Source organism: Anser brachyrhynchus (assembly GCF_964034855.1).
Source record: "Anser brachyrhynchus genome assembly, chromosome: 1".
Classification (NCBI taxonomy): Eukaryota; Metazoa; Chordata; class Aves; order Anseriformes; family Anatidae; genus Anser; species Anser brachyrhynchus.
In genome coordinates this window covers 41420254-41434711 of record NC_137694.1, presented here as the reverse complement: position 1 = coordinate 41434711, position 14458 = coordinate 41420254, and the positions used below count along the sequence as shown (strand labels likewise).

At 44.2% G+C, this 14458-nt stretch overlaps 1 protein-coding gene and 1 long non-coding RNA gene across 11 annotated transcripts in view; one reads left to right on the top strand and one right to left on the bottom strand.

The window, feature by feature from the left end:
• NAV3 (neuron navigator 3) overlaps positions 1 to 8461 on the bottom strand; it is a 555833-nt gene extending 547372 nt beyond the window's left edge. Inside the window, exon 1 of one of the 8 annotated variants that reach the window (XM_080604524.1) lies at positions 8022 to 8461. The gene's annotated coding sequence lies outside the window, so the exon portion shown is untranslated. Of the gene's footprint in view, positions 1 to 6571; positions 6782 to 7145; positions 7564 to 8021 lie in introns of those variants that run through there. The other 7 variants (XM_080604504.1, XM_080604505.1, XM_080604507.1 and 4 more) reach the window with 7 other exon arrangements.
• On the top strand, positions 6639 to 12766 carry LOC308200037. 3 transcript variants are annotated; one of them, XR_013955186.1, is made up of 4 exons: positions 6639 to 6779; positions 8024 to 8108; positions 11002 to 11716; positions 12375 to 12766. It is a non-coding gene; the product is annotated as an uncharacterized lncRNA (long non-coding RNA). The 3 variants fall into 3 exon arrangements; XR_013955187.1 differs by lacking the exon at positions 6639 to 6779 and adding an exon at positions 6885 to 6936; XR_013955188.1 differs by lacking the exon at positions 6639 to 6779 and adding an exon at positions 7580 to 7796.
• Positions 12767 to 14458: the final 1692 nt, after the last annotated feature.

The following is a 14458-nucleotide window of genomic DNA, read 5'->3' as shown; positions in this document are numbered from 1 at the left end:
TTCTAAACAAACAAAACAAAGTAAAACAAACAAACCACAAAACCCCCCAGGAAAATATTTTGGATTTCCAATGTTCCAGTCATCCTATATCCTATGAGGGTATCCTCTTCTCAGCACTGTTGGAATGTAAAAAAATAAAAATCAAAAATTCAACGGAACATTTTAGTATTCGGAATCAGGCAAGCTTTATTTAATTGGCCTAGCTTCAACTTCATTCACATCTGTTGACAAGGTTTCTGCCTTCTCTTCCATTTGTCCTCTCTCTTTTCTCATTTTAGGAAAGACAGCCTTTGGCTGGACAAAAGCAAGAAAGGGGGGAAAAACACTTTGTTATCATGTTCTGTGTAACCCATTTGCAGAACTTTCTCAGTTAAGAAGAAAAAGAGGAAGAATCTGCACCAAATACAGGCAGTAAATGGGAATATTGGACATTTCAGAGAATCATCAAAGCATGACCCTTTGGGTGACTGGATTGTCTTGCCATCATTCCCTGCTGACACCTCATCAATGTACCTATGGAGCATCAAACAGGCAATGATGGTCTTGAAAGAAGACCGAAACAGAGTTAAAACTAAAGTTTATTCAATATTTTACTTTGATTTTTGGGCAGAGGGAAGAAGGAAAATGCATAAAAAGTTATTGTTCTTATTTAGAAATCATTCGTGGTCTTTATGCAAAACAACAGAAATCTCAGCAGGGTGGTTTTAAACTGGTATCTGACCACTTGGCACTGTTTATTTCTGCCCAGCTGTTCAACTTGAAACCTGCTTATCAATGCAGAGCTTCTTTGCCTCGTTGCTGAAATTATCTCCAGTGCACTGCCAAAATATTGAGAATGTTGTGACACTCTGTGAAGGTTTGCCTTCATTACCTCTGCATCACAGTGACATAGAACCACAGGACTGCTTTGATATTCAAGGGAAGGGGCAACAGGTTACATAAACAAAGTGTTAGCAAAAGAAGAAAAAAATCTTCCGAGACCCTCCAAAATAATGGTCTAATTTACTTATTACTTCTTTTTCAGAGGTGTCTTAAAGAAATCATGCCCCAAAACATATGAGCACTACAGGAGTTTGTATTTGTGATATGCAGATAAAGCTTTGAAATTAAATAATACTGATTTTACTGGAGTTTTATATTGCTTAATAACTTGTGATGTAACTCAATGCCTTATGCATATTGATATGCTTTTAAATAACTAAAGCAATTCTGTAGTGTGTATTCCAAAATAAGATATGTTGACTCTTATATTAACTCTTTTGGCTGTTTGGATGACTAATCAGCTTTGTCTGTTACAAGTTAAGACCTTCAGTAAGGATATTTGGATTTGCTACTTCCAGAAGTGTGATGAATTTGCAGTGCCCTTAAATAGATCATAGGAATCCGTATCTTCTAAGGTTCTTCTAAAAACTCATCAGCTGTTCCTTCACCACTTTTTAGCTGCTGGTTTGTCAAGGTTATTGTGAGTATTTCCAATTTTATCCATTTCCCGCTGCTTTACTAATTTTTAAGACATAATAACTATGCATTAAGACGTCCATCCAAAGACCAAAGATGAGAGTTTTATAGTCTGGCTGGAGTTAGACTATAAAATCTGATCATCTACGGTAAACAAAATTTATCATAATGAACTATTAGACAATTTTAGTTTCAACATCCTCTTCCAAATTGCCATGTTATCTAGGATCAGTGTTCTAACTGACTTGATGCTATATAAAACAGAGGAAGATATGGACCTATATTTAAAAGCCAGGTGGAAGTGAGCCTACTGGCCAAAATATCTAGATGTTACATTAATGCCTGAGAACAAGTAACATTTCACCGTATACAGTAATTGACAGCATTGTGAAATATAGCCAAAGATGAGCAAAACAGAATCCTTTGATACAGCAACTATTTCCGAAAAAGGTAATTGCTCCATAAATTCAGATTTGTAACTGTAAACTTGATTAATGTGTAATTTACAGATCAACCCATAATCCTTGCTGAAGATATTTCTTCTCAAATCTAAAACAAGTGATTCTCCTAGTCTTCAGCAAACCATTTTGTTTTAAACAGCATCCATCAACTTGCCAATGAAAATGTCAATAGCACAGAGAGAAGCGGCACATTTATCTAATTTTTCCACAAAGAAGAAGGTATATATGTAATAAATCTAATATGAAAAATATCTCATGTTGTTTTTATGACATGTAAACACATTTGATCTATTTTCCCTCAGAATCAAATTATTTAGAGCACTGCAGGATATCCCACTTAAAAGGCATCTACTATTAACTTTTATCTCTCTACGAGCATGGTTCTGAATAATCAACAAATCTCAAGTTTTCTGTTACTGACAGAAGATTCATTAAAATCTGGTGAGAAAACAACTGCTTCTATTTCTGTAAGCTCTCAGTCAAGCATTCTTTTTTATGATCTTTCATAGCCCTTAGGCTTTTTTCAACTTTACGCAAGTGTTTGTCTGGTTCAGTATAAATCTTAACTTTCTTTACTAACACTATTACTTTACCGGCTTTCAGTTACTACTCAATTGTTTGCAGTGTTTTCATCTAAAAGTATTAAGAGTGGGCTAACTTGCAAACACCTCCTGGGACTACTTCTGTTTTAAAGCCCAGGTAAGTACCCGCTGCTGAAATACGATGCGTACAAGTAAATCAACCACTGATTATTACATTGCCGTATAACAAACAACAGTTATTATTTTTTAAAAAATGAAGTTTAGAGATGGAAAGTCACCAACAGATCAGCAGACATAATGACATGACCTTATTTTTCCTACTCACATTCTTCTCCTGTCTATTGGCTGGTCAGTTGTGATGTGTTGAATTAATCTGAAAGAACCTTGCTGTCCCATTTGAAGTAGGCCTACTGACTGAAGCATCTCCAACTGGAATACATTTGCTCTGAGCCCTGAGCCTGGCTGAGGTCTCTAGACTCCACTTAAATACAAATACTGTAAACCAGTCACTCTAGTAAATGATGCTCACTGACCTATTCCTGAAAAACCTGGACATCTCCTTCCACAGAAGTTAACAAAATTATAGCTCATTGGGCCTTAGGATCAGATGAATCTACTTCATGATTCCCACTGGAAGAAGTCACTTTTATGTGCATTTTACTGACTTGCACGTCTATAGTTACACAGACAGGAACGTTGATGCTCGTACCATCCAACATGGAGCTCCTCACAGGACAACTGACACACATGCAGACAGCAATCAGCAGTCCAAGTAGCTGGTGAGGACCAAGGAGTTCTGTCAGAGGAAGGATTGGCTTTTTAAATGCTTTTACCCTATGCAGTGTTTCAGTGAGGCCTTATGATAGCCCAGCTCCAGAGGACTTGGAAGTGCAGGGCATCACTACTGGCAAGCCTTGGGGGATGCTTTGGGATCAGACCCCAGGCCAAATTCTGGTCCATCAATATGCAGGTAAGAGAGACCAGCTCCCACACCCATTATCCTTTCTGCCTTTCCTGGGTTAACAAAAGTAAGATGTCTTATTGTCACACAATTAAATAGAAATTAATCTAAATATAGATGGGAGAGGGGGAAAAAAACTGAGTAAAGAGGAGCTATTTTGCATGCAGTCATTTTCAAGAGTAGAACATGAAAATTAAAGCATACAGCGATTTACCATTACATACTTCTGCAAAATGTTTCTGCAGAGAAGTTTTGCCACAGTTTTTCCTTCAACAACTGTCAGGCAAATGCTGAACATCTGGGTAAGGCTCTGGTTTTATACTGACAAAATCCTAAGTATTTTAATGGCATGCATAGTGTTGGGTCCTTGCAAACGTATATTATACTGACTAGCATAACCTGGATGCAGGACACAATCAAAAACATGGTAGCATTTTTGCCCCTGACTAGCTTGTTTCCCTGATGCATTACATGAAAGTTTATCTTAAAGTAATGGGGCAGTTTTCAGAAGCCAGCATCCTTCTGTGTTAACAACTTTCCATGCACACACTTATCCTTGCAGTAGTAACTGATCTACATATAGACGTAACAGTTCTGTACATGCAAATTTTAACAGCTCTCAGGCAGATTGCTTCATGAACACGTGCAGGCAATACCACAGGCAGCTAGTATAAAAAGATGCACAGGCATAGGTACAAGTCCCTGTTAAAAATAAACACGTCCCAACCATATACCCTGATCCATCTCAATGTGGAAGCTAGCTGTAAAATTTATCATGAAGTAGATAGCACTTCTCTAAGAAAAAGAGAAAATCTGTATTATTACATCTCTGCACAAGCAATCAAACATAATGAATTTTTGATCCTCTGTAGTATAAACCACATTAATGCTAGCCATCTAAAGCAAACATTCCCAGACTCAGAAAAAGCAGAGAGGAATCAATGCCAGAAACTGCCACCAAGATCAGCACCCTGTGCAGTAATATTTACATCTGTATTTCTAAGTCCATACCAGTCCAATCTGGGTGAAACAATAGCTTTATGAAGGATTTGGTCAATTTCTTAGAATTATTACAGCTGGCTGCTCAAGCAACATGCAGCTCAAATTATTTTTACAGTCATCTCAAGCTGGAATTTAAACTAATTTCAGATATTCTCTTATAGTATTTTTAATTGGATCAATAGCATTCAGCCATTTTGAAAACTGTTACAGCACACATTAACTAATACATACATGAGCACTCTCTTTAATATAGGGGTAATACTGCAACTCTTTCTTACATACATGTAACATCAAAGCATTTGCTAGACGAGACTGAGAGGGCTGTAGTTTCCCTTATTGTGCTGTGTTTTGTATGGGATGCATGCTCCCTGCAAGGTAACAGCCACACATCTCCTGCACTCTAGCCCACACTGTGACTGATGTTGACCCCCTCCTCACAATGCACTGCAACATTCACTGGGGAAGATGCCCTACAACCGCTCTGAATTTGGCCCCCGGGGGTCATATTACCGTAGGGGTTTTTGATTTTAACTGTGGGAGTCTATATGCTATATGGGAGGCAAACTCAGGAAAGTGAGTATATTAAAAGGCTCCTCAATTCTCAGATCTGATTTTTGTTCATATTTAAAGCCCACAGTAGGGGAAAGAAGAGAGATTTCTTTTTTCCTTGCAGCACTTCAGAGTCAATACATTTACCAAGATATGATCTGAATTCCATTCTGATTTGCAGAATGGTTAGCTAATTGGCAGGCACACACAATTTAAGAACTAGATTTCGTAGATTAAACTCATTACTTCAGGCTTTTTATGTCAGCCTCCAAGTCCCTGCATAACCTCTTCCCCTGCTGGTTATCTGCCCCGCTTTCTTTTCGCGTTGGTTTTCCCCCCCTCCAGCTCTGTACCTGGCTCCTTCTCCGGCAGAGGTTGCCTCACCTGGCCCCTGTGCCTCCTCCTGTCCGGGTTCCCTCTCTCACAGCTCTGGCTCCTCATCCCGCTGCCACCGAAGGCTTGACCAGCAGCTTGAAGCCGTCCTCTCTGAGCCACCAGCACCCCAGCATGAATTGCTCGTCCCTCTCGCCTGCCGCATCTCCCGGAGCGAGGCTAGTTATTAGTTGGCGGCGGAGCTGTTTGTTGATCGGCGTTCCCCTCCAGCTGACTGCCTTTTTAGCATGCACGCTCTTCAGGCCACAGACTACGCCTTTCTTTTGTGTCTGGAAAGCCTCTAGCAGTTGCTGGGCACGAGGAACAAACCAAGCTCTGTACCGGCAGCTACAAAAACTATTCCCACCTAAGAGCACTGCAATCCTCCTCTACCTTGTCTAAACGAAGACTGTAAAAGGTCCGGGGGTGTTTTAGGATGGGCAACCTTCTGCAAAACAAGGATGGTTTCCTGCCTTAACCGAACACTCATTATTTACATCAGAAATAATGCTCATCAAAAGCTCGAAGTTGCCTTTACTTTGAAAGGAATACGTCATCTTCTAATATGCAAAGTAGGCTTAACGTTGATAACACATGAGTTATTGACCTTGTATTTCAGCTGTTTTCAGTGTGCACTTTGGCTTTTTCTGTAATAAGATCATCTTACCACCAGATGATTATTGATCACTTATGACAGAAACAAAAAGCCATGACCAGACTCATCTATTCATTGTGCTCAGTAAAAACCGATATAAAAATGACAAACTCCCCCTCCCCATCCCCAACTGAGTCACGGTCTGGAAGCCCATCTAGGGATGAAACCCAGAGGGGCAGGGAAGGCAGCGAGCCCTCCCTAAGTAAGTTTCAGCAGAGACCTGATGGTGCACAGCCACCACCTGGCAATAGCGATGGTGCTACCGACTGGGTATGATGGAAATCTGCAGAAGCCCCCAGCCATCAAAGCCAGACCTGTGGGGCCTGCCCCGTGCAGCCCACCCGGGTGGGGGCAATGCTGGGGTCTGGAGGCAAGAGGATGCAGAGAGGAGCGGGGCTGGGACCGTGGGGCAGCCGCGTGGCAGCCCAGCACCCATGGGACCATCGGTGCCGTTGCCAACCCAAGGCCAAGGCAGCGGCAAGACAACACATCCCTCATCCTCAACTCTGGACGGGCCCAGGCGGGTGGGCAAGGAGCAGGTTTCGGGGGGGGGAGAAGCTTCTAGACTGACCTGCCCACAGGTTTCCGCGACGTGCATCCCCCCGGGGGCTGCTGTGGGCCGCTGCCCCGCGACGAGGGCCGGCCCCTGGGCGCCCCGAGGTGCCCCGGGAGCCCCCCCCGGGGCCGGGGGGAGGCGAGGAGCGGAGATGCGGCGGGTGCCGGCCGCACCGGGAGCGGGCAGCCGGGCGGCTGCGTCCTCGCTCGCCGCAGGTTTGAAGGTAAAGTGCGTGCGATTTGTCACCCGCACAAAAGGGAGGAGGAAGGAAAGACGAGCAAGGAAACAAACCACGCAGGGGAGGGATGGGGGGGGGGAGAAAAGGAGGGAGAAACAAAGGGAAGAATAAAACCCTCTCCGGGAACAAGCAAACAAAGAGGGTAAGAGGAGCTCGGCGCTCTCCCCCGGGGGTAACCCCGGGAGGGGGCTCCCCGGCCCCGCTGCACCCCGCCCCGACGTGCCGCCCCCCGGCGGGGATCCGGCCCCGGCCCCGGGCTGCAGCCCCCCCGGGCAGGACCCCGCTGCTCGCCGCTGCCGCCCGGGGAAGTTGGCGGCGCAGAAATGCCCCCGCGGGGCAGGGGCGCCTTACCTGCCGGCTGTCACTCCTCGGAGGGGGGCGCGGGGTGGGGGGGTGGGGGGGGGTGAAGGAAGAAGCGGAGAAAAACGTGACGGGGGAGAGAGAAGAATATAAAAAAAAAAAAAAAAAAGGCGGAAAAATAATAATAAAGCCACCCCAGTTTCCGAAATTGCACCGCTCGATCAGGTTACTATGGAAATCATCTCGAGGAGGCAAAAAAAGAAGGCAGAAGCCACCCGCATCCTCGCCGCCTCCGCGAGGGACCGCGGCGCCGGCAGCAGCCGCCGCCTCCCCCCGGGCTCCGCTGGGCTCCGAGCGGCTCCGAGGGGCTCCGAGGGGCTCCGCGGGGCTCCCCGGGGCTCCGCAGGGCTCCGCAGGGCTCCGCGCCCCTCCGCGCCCCCGCCGCCGCGCACCGGCAGCCGGCCCCGGCCCCAGCCCCGCGCCGCGCCGCCAGCGGTGCTGCCCCCCCCCCGCCGCACAGCTGGAATTTAAAGGGGCCGCGCGCCGCTGCCCCCGCCGCCCGCCGCCGCCCCGGTGTGCCGGGCCGGCCAAAGTTTGCCTTGGGGGGGGGTGGCACGGGACGGGGAGAGTGGCTGGGGTGCGCTGCTCCGGGCGTTGGGAACGGGGTGTGCGTGTGGGGAACCGCAGGATCCGAAGGCCTCGGTAGGGCTCGGCTGCACGGGTGGGGATAAGGAGAGGCAGCCCCTGCCCCGGGGAGCTGGTGCTGTAAGCGGTCGGGACGCAGAAATGGGGAGGAAGAATATATAATCGGCAGGGATGAAAACTTCCCGTCCCTCCACATTTTTAACGGCAATTAAAAGACTCAAAAAATAAAAATAAAATCCAAGAGTTCTGAACCATGCCATCCTCCCTTTTCTCCTTACTCACAGTGCGAAACGCTCCCCAGCCTCACCAGTCCCAGCAAGTGGGCCTGACCTGAAGAAGTCCTCTTCGTCCTCAAGGCTGTCAGCCCAGGTAAGTACGGAGCTGTGCCAAAAGCTGCCGCTCACAGGTACAGGTGGACTTTGGAGCGGGTCGATGGATGGAGCCTGGCAGCTCTTGCTGCTTCTTCAGTCTCCACCCTTACCCCTCACGCACCGGCCAGCTCCGTCCCACTGGTGTGTCACGTACCTCTCCCCGCTCCTGCGGTGTCTGGTCCACCCCTGGGTCTGGCTCAGCCCCCAAAGGCACACATTTCCCCCATCCTCCACAAGTTTGTGCTGATGGGGGACGCAACTTCCAAGTTATTTCAGCTTGGAGAACCAGCCGGCTGGCAGAGCACAGTGCAGGCCCCTCATTGCTCTGTCATCGCAGGCAACACCCTATGTGCTCCAACTCCCAAGAAGGGGAAATGAGAAAAAAATCATCAGGTGGTTTCCTTAAAGAGAAGGAGCCCTGCTCTGTTGCAGGAGAATGGCAGGCAAGATAAGGAGGGACAGAAGAGGATTCCTCCTCCAGAATAAAAACTGGGATTTTTTCTCTCTCCTATTTTCCTGTAAGAGCTAGAGGAAGGAGAACACGTTGCAAGCGGTAGGTTTAAGGAAGATGGTTTGCAGCTAGCGGCCCCCATGATACCTGTTGGTCTTGAAAAAGCTTTCTTTTACAGACTATCAGCCAGTTAGGCCTCACAGCTCTTTATTTTTGCACAGATATTCAGCACCGCTGCTCAGTGTAGCTGCGGCTGAAACCGTACTTTCCAGCAGAGCCTAAATTGTTAGCGGGGCTGGAGGTGGGGGAATCAGCCAATGGAGCCGTGTTTGGATGCAGGAGGAAAAAAAAAATTAAAAAAAAAAAAAAGAAGGAAAGAAAGAAAGAAACAAAAAACTCTCCCACTGAGCTGTGTGGTATTTCCCCATTCCAAATAATTCCTGGCATTTCAGCTAGCCATTTCTATTTAAGAAAACAAGAGGCGTAAAAAATCCAGCTGCTAGACGTCTACCAAGAGCTTAGTGTTAAGAAATAACAAAGGTTATTTAAAAGGGCTAAACAAAAGGCAGGAATGGACTATCACACTGTCCAAGAGACCAGTTTTCCAAATCCTGCCATAACTTGCACAGAATAAAACACAAAACAATTTGATCGTAGTTTGCAAAACACTATAAAATATAAGGGGACATTCAAGGCCATCTTTCCTTACAGTGCATGACGAGAGGGAGGCTGGCTGTCTCCCAGTTTGAGTAATGCAGAGGTAGTTCTGTGAGGGAAGATGCCAGGTGACAGACACCTTTTGGTGTCACCCTGCCCATGGACTGCATATCTCTGAGATTATTTCTGTCCGTGCTTAGAAGGCACAGGGCAGCGAGTTATCCAGGCAGCATCTCTGCTGCAAGACCTCTACCCAAAAGGTCAGTTGGGTGAGAGGTGCATTTTTTATGGGGTAGAGATGTGCCGGCCGAGGTTTCCAACGTAGATGCAGCTCGCGTTGCCAGAACCATAGTTTTGTTAGCAGAAGGTTTTTCACTGCGGTGTGGGATATCGCCATTATCCCAGTCCAGAGAACAGCCCAAGTGGTCTACGCTCTCAATGCAATACTCTGCCCCCTGCAGCAAAACCGGCAGCAGTGCCCATAACTCTCCCACCCCCTTTTCACCCAACTGTGATGGCTGGCTTTTCCAAAAGTTTTGCAAATGCACTTTTCTCCTGGATAGCGTATTTCACTGTTTCTTAGACTCCACCACTCCATCTTATGCCTCAAGCAGTTTTAGGAGCCTGAACAGTACTGACAGTGCAACAGTAACCAGGCCTCTAGTCCTCCAGAAGACATATTCCACATCAAAGAAAGTATCTGGAGGCAATTTATTTATTAGCAAGAATTTTCTACAATGATTTTTGCAGTTTTGTAGAGAAAATATTCATTAATTCTTTATTTTTCCTTTTATTGCAATATGACTAACAAAGGATAGTGAAAAAAATTAAAAAGTGATACTCAGCTTTAGAATAAACTGCATAGTTATACCTTTCATATGTAAAACTCCATGGCTTCTTATTTAACAATGTATAAAAGTAGTTTTAAGTATCCTCAAGCTGTCTATGAATTAATTTGCAAAATTTTGGAAATTAAAAAAATGTATATATATTAGTTACCTTTTGGTTTTTCTCTATATGAGATAGAAAGAAGCGTGTTGGTGTCACTTACATGAAATTAAAAATAAATTTATTTTGATGATATTTAAGATAACTGCAGTGATACATGCTAGTTTGAAATTGCAGCATCTTGGCTTGTGTGTTTGAATGAGATCAATTATCTTAGCTACCATACGCTCATGTAAGTGGAATGACAAAACAATTAAAACCTCACAAAGACAAACTAATATATTATCCCTGAGGACTGGGTACTTTCAGTCCTTTCAAAATTACATCACTGCATGTGATGTGACCTTGTCACAAAGACTAAAGGAGTCTCCTACCAACCATAAAGATTTATACAGCATTGTGAGCCCAATACATTAGCACCTTTTGTATGCTAAATCCCCATCTCAGGCAAAAAAAAAAACTGTTTATAAGACTCTGGAGTCAAGCGGTAGCAAAAGAGTACTTCATCCAAAAAGTATGCTGTATTAAAAGCAAAAGTTTATTGTTACAGCGGTATTTAAAAGTTCTAACATGAATATTTCTCTCAAAATGGTAACTGAGCCATGCTGCAGACTCTGTATTTTGTGGGGTCAAATAAAATGCAAAGCCCTTTCTTCAATCTGCAAGGGAAGTGCTGTAATCTGGTGTCACGAGCATCAGATATTTGTATGTCTAAACAGAAACCTTTGATACGTGGAAAAAAAAAAAAAAAAAAAAAAAGATACTCTATTAAAGCTTAGGACTTTGACATCTAGCTATTGAACCTTAAGGGAGACTCTGTGTTGTCCCTCTACAGAGCCACAGGCACCTGAATGGGAGCTCAGGACCACATCCCCAGGGGATTTCGTGCACAGCAGGAGGAGAAAGCCTGAGCTGAAACACTACATGCATCATAAAACCATGGGCACAGCATGCTCAGGAAATGTAACACCCTGAACACACCTCAGGAAAAAGCCTGAACTCCAAACAACAAACGAAGGCATCTTTCCCAGGAACAGAAAATTCCTGACTCCATCAGGAGAATGAAAACCAGGGGTTGCACTGGTTGCTGGATAAGCCATTTCAGATCACCCGCTTGTCGTTTGGATTGCCTCACCCCTCTTCCATTGAAGTGCAGCAGTCTGATAAGCACTGTCCACTTTCCAGGCTTTGACAGCCTCCTCCTTTCTGCACCACTGGCTCTTTCAGAGGAGATGTTTTGTTCCATAAACGAGTGGCTGAGGCTTGTTATCTGAGTTCTCTGAAATACTATTGTGACAAATATCAGTGGCTAGTGGCTGTATTTCCCAAATGAAGGTACTGTCCATTCTTCAGTGTGATACTGGAGTCATCTTCTGCTAGTATGACCATGTTATTTCCAAGGACACATCTGGCCCTGAGGCAGAAGCACCCCTGCTTTCAGACGGCTGATGGAGGAGCTGGCTGCTAGTGCAGGGCTGTGTGGCAGGGACATCTCCTCACAGCAGGGCACCTGACCTGATAAATGACTTCCAATCTTGTTGTGATACCAGGTACGGACAAATGCACAAGGCTGCTGCATGGGTGGTATGGAAGGGAAAGAGGAAAAATAAATTGTGTTTCACATGGGAAAAAAAGATTTAAAAAAAAAAGAAAAAAAAAAGAAAACAAACAAACAAAAACCTAGTTGCATTAGACTCATGATTTTTGTTAGCATACTAGTACAATTTCTTAATTCCAGGGTTCTCTTGGTCAAATTGGCATGTCTTATCACCCTCTCTTCTGCTAGACAGCTGCAAGACCCATATCTCTTTCCTTAAACTCAAGGAAAGATCCCCAAAAGGTCATAAACCTCACTGGAAGCAAATCATGTATATTGATCCCCTCTTCACATGCAGTTACACACACACACACATACACACATATAAATATGTTAAAAGAACAAGACAAAAGCCAGCACTCCTGAATTAGAAAATGGCACAAGGTTTCCTGTCCATCTTACTGTGGCTTCTCATACCTAGGCATAGTCTTACGTGAACTCATTAGATTTGGTGAACTTGTTGGATGATGCTCGGTTAACGAAGCACCTTCCTCAACTATACGTTTTATCCTAATTGCTCATGATATGGTCTTAACACTGTGGATATCATGCATTTTAGGCACAAGTGTTCATTTCTATGCCCCTCATTACTGTGCCCTCTTCTCTCGCAGGGAAGGCACGGCCTGGCTGCCAGCCCATCGAGATGGGAGTTGTTCTGGAGAGACTGAGTCTTCAGAAAGCAGAGCTGCTAAAATTCAAGACATCCTTGAAGCATCTATGCAAATGTGATTTTCCAAAATCCAATAACTTGAGCAAATTTGGAAGTGAGTTTCCTCATGGAAGATGAAAACTCTCAGCCTAACTCTTGCCCTGACTTTTAGCTGTCAACGCTGAAGGCACTCTGCTGTGCAGCTGGGGCTTACAAAGGGGTTCAAACTGGACAGGTTTCTGTAGAATGGTGAGAGACATGTCTCTGATGGAAAGACCACTTTCTTGCTAATTTTCAAACACTTGTTCTAAAGGTGAAGTTATTCAAAGGACAATAAATTTTAATGCTGTATTATTTTCTCGAGTCTCATTTTCACATGTAGCTGAATTTTCAAACAAAATTTATACCATGGTTGTAAAACAACTTGAATGGTCAGGAATGGACAATTTAAGTGCCTAAAAACAGTATTTTCACAGGAAAAAGTGGGTGAAACATCCACTTCCTCTTATATCAGCAACTGAACTGCAATCTGACTCTGAAGAAGGGGAAAGCTCACCAGTCCCCTGATCTAAATTCACAGCTTCTTCAACAGCATGCTCAACTCTTCTTCTAGTTTTAGCATTTCTAGAGAATTCACCTTCTTGATTGTTGCTTTTTTTCTGCTAGCCCCAGACCCTGTATGCTTGAAACCACTTACACTCATGTTGAAGGGATAGTCAAGCAGGGATACAAATTGGCTGCTGAATAGCCCTCCCTGACTCCATGCTGTTACTTTCAGCCTCAGATGGCACAGGAAGTGCTCTCTAGTTTACTTGTTTCCAAATAGAAAATAAATAAATAAATAATAAAACAACCAACCAACCAACCACCCCCCCCCCCCCCCGAGAAAACCAAAACAAACCACAAGAACAGAAAGTCTCCTAAACATAAAACAGAAGGAAAAGCAAATTATTTAGGTCTAAATAACACTGCAAAACCATTATAACCCAAACAAAGCAATCAGATGGCATTATAAAATATGTGCTTCTTGTAACAAAGAGCAAAAGTACCCTGAAGAGTGATTTTGTGATACTTAAATAAGAGAAATAAGAGCTTATATGCATTAGAAATGAGCTTCTATAGCTTTCTTACTGGCAGAATAGCTTTCATAGGCAATTTTTTTCTTATAACTGGATCTGCCCAGCAGACATAAATACGTTTCTGTCAGATTCACAAGTCTGCCATGGATGTAAGAAAATATCTTGAGGAGACATGGATATGGTTTTATTTCCTTCATTAATCCTTAAGTTCTTAAGTTCTCAGATGACTGAGATCTCTTCTAATATTCTTATTTCTATATTCTAGCAAAAGTTTCTGAGCACCTTACAGGTCTATTGCTCCTACCTGCAGGATGGAGCCTGCATCTTTTTAGATATTAACCTCTCTAGAAATGTGACTGCAACTACAGGAGGATTATGGAGTAGCCTATAATTTATAATTCCAGCAGGCATCTGCCTTGTGGTATTCCTGGCATTCACCCAAGCTGTAAGTTCTTGACTCTATTTCAGAAGCCCTGTCCTGTATGGAGGCAAAGCTACCTGCAGTCAGTGGTTGTAACTCACAGCAAATAAGCATGAATTATGCATTCATGAAACATGTATAAACAAGATCGTATGGGATTTGTTCCAGAACTTCGGCATTCAGTATGAGATTTCTGTCGCCCAAACCATGAGATGGGAATTGAAGTAGTTAAGCAGCAAAAGAAGCCAAGGAATATTCATTTGGCAGCTAGTGAGGTTTTGGTACTGGTGAAGAGCAAAATAGTTTCCAAGAGTGACTTCTAGCAGGCTATACGTGGAGGAAATCCCCTTGGTATAGATAGCCATACCTTCAGTCATTAAGACAGCTTCTGCACTAAATTTAGGAAAGTGGTTAATTTGTTAGCAGTGTGACACTGCATCGTTTTAAGCACTTGATATTCTAGCTTTGTCAGCTTATTGGGGATCAAACCCTACTTTCCCTTTCACCCGCCTCTTGCAACTGTGTTTATTAGTAGTTACAATGAAA